Below are 8,604 nucleotides of genomic sequence, written 5' to 3'. Positions count from 1 at the left end.
CAAACAATGAATCATGGAACACTACATCAAAAACTAATGATGTCATGTATGGTGATTAACATAACAATAAAAAATTAAAAAAAAAAGAAATGCCCATTCCCACCTCACATACAGTGCTTCCAATAGTTAACACTAGATACAGATTGGCATGGAAAAGGAGGAGAGGCCTTTCTCCTATCAGGAGAAATTGTGAAAGACCTTAAAATTGGCAAACAAAACCAAACCAACAAATAAAAAAACAAACCACATTTACTGGGTATCCTTTTTAGAGCACTATTCATGGTTATCTCCACCTTTCATTGATTTTGAGCTATTTTATTATTCTGTAAATTGCAGAAAACTAGTAATAATGCAAACGATTCTTGTCCACAGAAATGCAAGTGAGTTGTGTTGGGTGGAATGCAACTTATTTCAGACTCATTTTGCATCAATTTCTGCATTTATCTTAACATTCGTTATTGCCTGCCTCGATATCTATGGCTCTTTGGATTCTCCTTTGAATCATTTGTAACCTCTCACTGATTTTCTCATTAATTAATGAGTTAAATAAAATCTTTGACATGTATTATCTCATACTCACAAGAGATTTTAGTTTCTTTTTCTTTAATTGTCCTTTAACATTCCTCATTATCATCCCCATCCCACTAGGAACGTAATGAACCCCACAGGAGTTGTCTTGGTACATTAAGCACTTTTTTGGGCTGCTCACCAGAGATATGATTCCAGAAAGGCATAGAATCTAAAGGCATAGGGATCTAAATGCATAGAATTCCTTACTGGGATATGGACTGGAGTGATAGCATCCCTGAGGAGAAGGAGGCAGAGGGTGCTCTGAAAACAGAGAACCGATGCAAACCAGTGGAGGAAGGGGGCACTTAGAGAGTGGGCCTCAGAAGGGACCTCATCCATAGAACACTGTAGCCCCTATGGGGCTGAGGCTGGCTCAGTGCATGCTAAGGAAAGGCAGAGAAATAGGTGTGAGCAATAAAGGCCTGAAGAGAACCAGAAGCAGCTGAGAACCACGGGAATGTTGAAAGCTTCCAGGCAGGGGAAGTAGTCAGCAGAGATTTGAGGGGATCTGACAGGCTGAGATGCATGATCTAGGTAAAATTAATCCTGGAAGGAGATAGGAACATGAGCTTTTGGATCCAGGAGAAAGGATCCCTTCATCAGTACTTTTGTGCTCCCTGAGTCACACTCTTGAAAGGGGTGTTGGGACCCACAGATCCTGAGGCTGTGGAGTATTTGGGCCTGGGCCATGAATTCTCTTTTCCAGAGAAGGTTCCTTTCAGCTGGTGATCAGAGATGGGGAAACTCTAATGCATTCTGGCTGGTTCAACAAAAGGTATCTTTTTAACACAAAGGCCACAAGAAAGTTTTGTGGTGGCGGCTCCTATTTGGTTTGGTTGGGTACTAATGAGATATGTCCAACACCCACATGCATTGTATCCTGAAGAGGCGAATGCTCCTTCTGGTCTTCACTGTTCTGATTCTGGGTTGGGGGAGAGGAGAATTGGTATCTTGAGGGACAAAGCGAAGTCCTCTAAACTTAAACATACTCATTGTATATATTTGTGTGTAAGTTGATGGCTGATATTAGTTCAGTTAAATACAAATTTTCTCTAAAGTTGCCACGTTTCAGTTTTATTCAATGTGCTATATATTCTCCATTTGCTTCTCCAGTACTGTTCTCTGTCCTTTTCCATCTTACTCTGAGCCCTGGGAGGCTGAGTTGTATGGACTGCATCCATGGGCCCCTGGCCCTCTGGCTCCTGGTTGGTCTCAGCCAATGGGAGGCACGGGCAGGAGATGGGAGGGCAGGAGGAGAGGGAGGTTGGGATATTTATTTTCTTGGCTCTCTCTCTTTGGGGAAGATAATTAAGAGGCAAATCTATGACCCTTTTATAGATCAAACTCCCTGGATGAAGTAGGACCACTCTCAGGAGGAGCCTTCTGCAAACACTGCTCACTTCAGAGGAATTTACCCCAAAGAGCAGGTGTTCTTTGGCTCAGGTTTAAGGCATAGCCTAAGAAATTCCTGAGGACCCAGAATCCAGCATGCAGCTGGACACTGTTTCAGTCCAGAGAATAAAGGGAAGAAATAGACTAAATAGAAATAAAGAAGAACTCAAGTACCTCATCTCCAACAGTCTCAGGCAACAAAACAATAGCCCAAGTGAAGCTGCCACCCAAGATTCAGGCTCCAGTGGTGTAGCTTGTGGATTTCTCTAACTCTTGGCTCCCTTGTTTCCTCAGGTGACTGACCCTTTTGTTACCACTCATCTAATTAGTAGGCCCATTAGAAAGAGAAACGGGAAAGAGGAAGCAGGGAGTCATTTTCTACTTGTTATTAGCCATGTTAAAAAGTCCAGTTAGGGAAAATACTGACTTAGTAAGGTTTGAGGATTAACTGTTTATTTCAAGTAAACCCTTGTTTTTCCTTGCTCACCTTCTACTGCTCATGTTCAGAGCTATTGCAGACTGCTCTGCACAGCACTGCAAAGTGAGTCCAATCAATGTACACAAGGGATTATAGAAGCTGACTATTTAATTAGATAGCTCTTCAGCATTTGCTCCTAGGCGGGAAGGTACAACTCTCAATTGCAGATAGCCAAAAGTGGATTTTAAAAGTTTTCTGTGCTTGTTATCTCTTCTAAATAGAGGATGAATAATTTTTATTATGTGACATTCAATTCCTTCATAGAAAACACTAGGTATTAATAGTCAGAATAGGGAAAGCTATGTTGTAGTAACAGACCAAACCTAAAAAGCTCAATGGCTGAAGAAAATGTGTATTTTTTGCTCACATCACAATCTGAAGCAGGTGAAGTGACCCTCTTTCCTGGCTCTCCAACAACAGTTAACTTACCAGTGCAGGCTACATTCCACCCTTCAGTTGTATCTTCTCAGAATTCTTCACTTCCAACTGTACAGAAGGGAAACAGGAAGCGCGGAGACCTCCCGCTTACTCTTTATTGCCTTGGCCCAGAAGTCATGTGCACTTTAGACCAAACCAATCTCAAGGAGGCTGAGAAATGTAGGGGAAAACATGTGATATTTAGTGAGCCAAAATAATTTCTGCCACCCATGTTTTATCCACTTCTCTTAGTTATTTTAAAAAATTATTTAGAGCTCACTCTTTGACCAATGTTATTTATTTACGTATTAGAGTGTGATTATAGCAAGGATCATTCTGAAAAAAAAAATTACCACTGTGTGTGTGTGTTTGTGTGTGTATGTGGAGGTCCACTAAGTAATACAACTTGTGTGGTCCCATTTCTATATAATTGCTTCTATGATCATATTTCTCTCCCATCCTGGGTCCTAGCTTGACATTCAGACTCAGATCCAACCCCATCTCCGACCTGAAATTTCTGTCTGAAGTGAACACAGCCTTCTCTGAAGATCTATAGGGATTAGTGCCCATACGGTTAGCATGGCTATCAATTATGGGCCACCCCTTGATGGCTTGTCTTTAATTGCTCTGAACTATTAATCATCTCCTTTTGTGTTGTCTCCCTTTGGCACAATGTTGTCCTGACTTATAACCTCTTGGAGGGCAAACACCCTTTGTGCAACTCCAAAGCACTCAACAAGATAGAATAGCACAGAATAGGTGCTCAAAAACTGTGGGCTGATTTAATCTGATTTAATTGGATTGATAGAGTCAGCAAATATGTGTTAAGCTCCTAAGTACCATGTTCTAGGATCTGTGCAAAGAATTGGGGGCGAAGAGATGATTAAAGCATCGTGCCTATCCTTGGGAGGCTTTCAGAATTTTAGGAATAGAATGAATTCAAACTAACAGAGTATGGTAGCTAGTCTCCAAACATGGCCCCAACAATTCCTTCCCTCTCAGTTCCCAGAGTACTGCTCCTTGTTTAGAGTTGGCACTTATTTTTCCTGCCCAGTGACTGCCTTGGCCAATAGAATGTGGTAGAAGAAGCATTCTGGGACTTCCAAGACGATGGGAAGAATTTTCTTTTTTCCACTCAGAAGTTTTGCTTTCCCTCTCTGAATTCCACTCTCCCTCTGCATCCAGCCACCATGCTGTGAAAAGACCAAACCCCATGAAGTGGCAACAAGGAAAGAAAACAGGGGCTGAGTTTCCAGACAACAGCCAACCCCAACTGCCAGCCATGAGTGAGTCATTTTAGATATTCCAGATGACTGCAGCCCCAGCTGACGTCATAAAGAGCAGAACCTGTTCACACGCAGAATTGTAACATTATAATTGATAAAATGGTTGTTGTTTTAAACCACTGTATTTTGTGGGGGGAAGGGGGTTGATTTGTAGCAAAAGATAACTGAAACACAGTGTCAGAAAGTTTTACCGGTATAATGGGTCCACCCAGGAGGGAAAAGGATGAAGGAAGTTCAGGAATGCCATCAGAGAGGTGACATTCGAGCTGATGAGTAAAAATACCCCAGGCAGAATTGAAGAGAAGGGCTTTCCAGTTAGGGACCCCACATGAGAAAAAGCATGGAGGTGTGAAACCATGTGGCATGTACAGAGAACTTACAAGCAGTTTGTGATGGATGGTGTGTGAATGCAAGTGGGACCTACAGGTATTTTGAGAGAAATCTGAAAATCCAGGAGCCCCGCTATGGGATCGATTCTTGAGCCAATGGGGTGCTTGGGACTTTTCAAAACAGAAGGGCGTCAAAATCAGATTTTTGTCTCAGATCACTCTGGCATGAGTGAGAGGTAGATTAGAGGGGCATGGCACCACAGAGAATAGCCAGGAAACTTCTGTGGTGACTCAGGGGGAGAAGGTGAGGCACAGAAGGGCACGATGGTGAGGGACGTGGAGATGAAGGGTGGGGCGTAAAAGGCATCGAGGTGAGAAATCTATAGCGTTTCTAGATGGACGCAGGTAGTGAGGGAAAGAGAGGAATCAGACTCCCGGCTTTCAGCCTTTGATTCACTATTCTGGACACTGGCAATGCAGGAGGCCAAGGCGGTGGGGGAAGAAGGTGGTGACCTGGGTTTTAACTGAGCCCTGTGAGTTCTAGAACGTCCAAGAGAGGAGGCTCTGGAGGACGGTGGCTACTGGGTTCGAAGCTCAGGAGAAAGGGCTCAATTAACATAATAAATAAAAAAAAATTGGCCAGGACCCATGCTGAAAGAAAGCTCCTTTGTGGGTATATATCCTGTTGTAAAGTAGTAATGTTTTAGAGATGAGCATGTCTGAAAGATGATGTGTGAGTAGCCAGGCCCCTGGAGAGATGATGTAAGCAGTAAGGGGAGCGCTTGGACTTATTTTTCCATTAGCTATGATGGGTTGTAGAGAGCTATAGACATTGCTTATCCAGGCTCCTTTGTGGCTAATTTGACTAAATTTGTCCTGAGACTGCAATTGTGGGTGTAGTTTGTGGCTGTGGAGGATTTTCTCTGTGTGAAGCTAACTGACCCACCTGGGCTTAAGCTCAGTCTTGGCCTTATTAGGCCCACTCTCCAAACACCTGAGCAATCTCCCACATAAGGCCGCGTGATGTGCCAATCATCCTAATTATATGATATATTTAAAGGTTTGCAGCCCAGGGAAATTACTTTGATGTTTTAGAAGAGGGCTGAGAGCTCATCACAGTTTTGTGATTCCAAAGAGCACAACTTTGTTACCACATGGTACTTAACTGGGTGATGATTTTGAAGGTAAATGGAAACTTGTAGGCCGGCATCTAAAGCTCTGTAATAAAGAGTATTATAGGCTTTACGTGTTCTGTTGGCAGAGCTGCTTATACCCATTGCCATGTATGTGAAGAGCCTGGTTTGACCCCAGCAGGTAAGTCGTGGCAGATCTGTGTGGATGTTACACATGGAATTTTACTACTTTTAATGGGTCCTGAGAAGAGCACAGTAGGCATTTGATCTGGATCCGGACCAGCCTGTTGGTTTATTACTTTCTATTTATGTCCAGTCATCCCACCCTGGGACGATCTTCAATTATGTTGCTACCTTGCTCATTTTTTTTCTTCAATTATGTTGCCAACTGCCTCTCACATGCAGGAATATCTGTAAAATCACTTAATTTGATTGCTTACTATGATTTTATTTTCCCAAATGTCATGGCTTACTTACGAACAAAACCAGAAGTGATTTTAGAGCTGGAGACTCCAGGTCGTGGAAAGCACAGGCCCAGGGCCAGAGTCTCTGCTCCTCTTTCCAGTCCCGAGCAGGGGTGCGAGCCACAGAGTACTACAGTCACAACGCCCGCACCCCCAGTCTCAGTGTCTTAGCACAGGAAGAGCTTAATTCTTGCTCAGGACCAGTGAGGCAAGTGAAGGGCCTAGGGCACAGAATTTAAGAAGGCACCAACTGTTGGGATCATGAAGGCACAGGGGCCTGCTTTCACTCGATCTCCCTTGTGCCTCAATAAAGAGGACGTGTTCACGATTGCTACATAGAGATCCAGACTGACAGAGGCATGATCCCCACAGTAGTAGAACAAAAACATGGCACATCACGCACAGGCTCTTAAAGCTTCCACCGGAAGTGACACCTGTCACTTCTGGTTACATTCCACTGGCCAAAGAAAATCACGTGCTCTGATTTCAAGGGGGACAGAGAAATGCCGCCTCACCCCACGCCTGGAAAGTGGTGACCTGAGAGTATTGGGTGACCGCTCCAAATGAGTTCCACAGTTTTTATTTCCTAGGTTCTGTAGCACAGAGGTCATTGGCACACTGAGCCCATTGCACTGTGCCTGTAGCTCTCAAAACTGATACGACCAGGGAGCATGATGAATTCTGGGGATGGGTAGCTGATGGATCAGGACTGGAGGCGCAGGGATGCCTGGCAGGTGGATGGGCTGTGCTCCTTAGCATCACCTGCTCTGCCGAGGAAGGCATTTGCGACGTGTTGGCACAGCAGCTGCGCTGAAGGGAAGCTCTTCTCCTGTTGCCATGAGCAGCGGCTCTGGTTACCGAGGCTTGGCAAACCTCAGCTGAAGAAAGAGCGCCGCTCCTCTCTCTCTACCTCTTAATCTCCCTCGTGCCATCTTTTTCATAACTCCAGGGAACTTTGGGATAGATTCTGCAGAGGAGATGTTAGCCTAAATGGAGTTGCTCTACGTCACCCCTTGTGGGAAGTGAAGGTCAGTCATTGGGCATTGCGTATTATTAGTTGTGGGCTCCAGAAATAGCTGGACAAAATGGACAAAATATAAAATAAAGAGGGAAGACCAAAGTCGTGGGATCTTGCTTTTGATTTCTATTATTGTTTCTTCCTCTTCTTTAGACGTAAATTAAAGCAGAGTTGTGAAGTAAAAAAAAAAAAAATCTTGTATAGGAAGACTTTTTTAAGGACGTTTGGATTTTTTTCATAATTAATCAGTTCTCATCCAATACCTCTGACTCCCCGAATGGGCACACCCATTTTATAGAGGAGTACTCAGGACCACTGGCTGGTTAAGACACAAAGTCGTGGGGTGAATGACTGTAGTTTGAGGCTGGCTGTCTTTTAGGGTTTACACCTTAGCCTTTAGTTTTCCTGCGGTCATACATCCAGGGGTTTTATTTCAGCAATGAATTTGAACTTGTTTTTTGGTGTAACAGGCAATGCATTGGAATTGAGATTTCAGACAGCTTCTATCTGAGTATTTATCAATCACCTATCATAGAGTTGGTTGAGTATTTGTGTTGAGATTTGGGGGAAACGAGGGAATTAGAGAGGGAAGGTATCTCAGTTCTACTGAATATGGTATGATATCAACTTTTCAAAGCCCTTTGTTTATGGAATGTCAAGTCCATGCTGACCCAGAGCAAGTGGAACTTGAGTGTAGCTCCAGATCTGGACCCACATCCCAGCTGAACAGGAAGGGTTCAGTCGGACATTTTTTTGCTTATAACTTTCTGGCTCCCTGGATTTTTGAAGGTAATGGTTCAGTGTGTCATCAATGAGGTACTATTTTAGCTATAGAACAGTTAAAACACGATGCCAAGTATTGGTGAGGAAGTGGTGAGGATATAAAATGGTACAACCACTTTGGAAAATGGTAGGGCAGTTCCTTATCAAGTTAAAAGTGAACCTATCCTATGACCCAGAAATTCTACTCCTAAGTATGTGGGATGTGAAATGGAAGACATGTTCACTAAAAGAACTGTAAAAGATTTGTTCGAGGCAGCTTCATGCATAATATCCCCACCCTGCAAATAACCCTAATGGCCATCAGTAGGTGAATGGTCACGTAAATTGTGGTATATTCCTACAATTAGATAATATTGAGCAATAAAAAGGAACGAGCCACGGATACACTCAACAACCTGGATGAATCTCAAATACATTGTGTTGAGCAAAAGAAGTCTAAGACACATAAAACACTATGTATTTCCACTTATGTGAAGCTCAACAATGGGCCAAACTAAGCTATGACTATAAAAGTTAGAGAGTGGTTGCCTCTGGCAAGGGGATCAATTAGAAAGGAATGTAAGGGAACTTTCTAGGATGATGGAAATATTCATAACTCGGTTGGGAGGTCAGTTACAAAGGTGTTGCAGCTCATCGAGCTGTGTATTTAAATATGCGCTTCTATGGTAAGTAAATTACACTTCCATTTACAAAAATACAAAATAAATCAAGGTATCAGACCTTTGGGGCCCCTA

Source organism: Callorhinus ursinus, unplaced genomic scaffold, assembly GCF_003265705.2.
Source record: "Callorhinus ursinus isolate GAN/ISIS: 27379988/994484 unplaced genomic scaffold, GSC_fseal_2.0 scaffold16, whole genome shotgun sequence".
NCBI classification, from domain to species: Eukaryota; Metazoa; Chordata; class Mammalia; order Carnivora; family Otariidae; genus Callorhinus; species Callorhinus ursinus.
Note: the sequence above shows the minus strand (reverse complement) of the source record.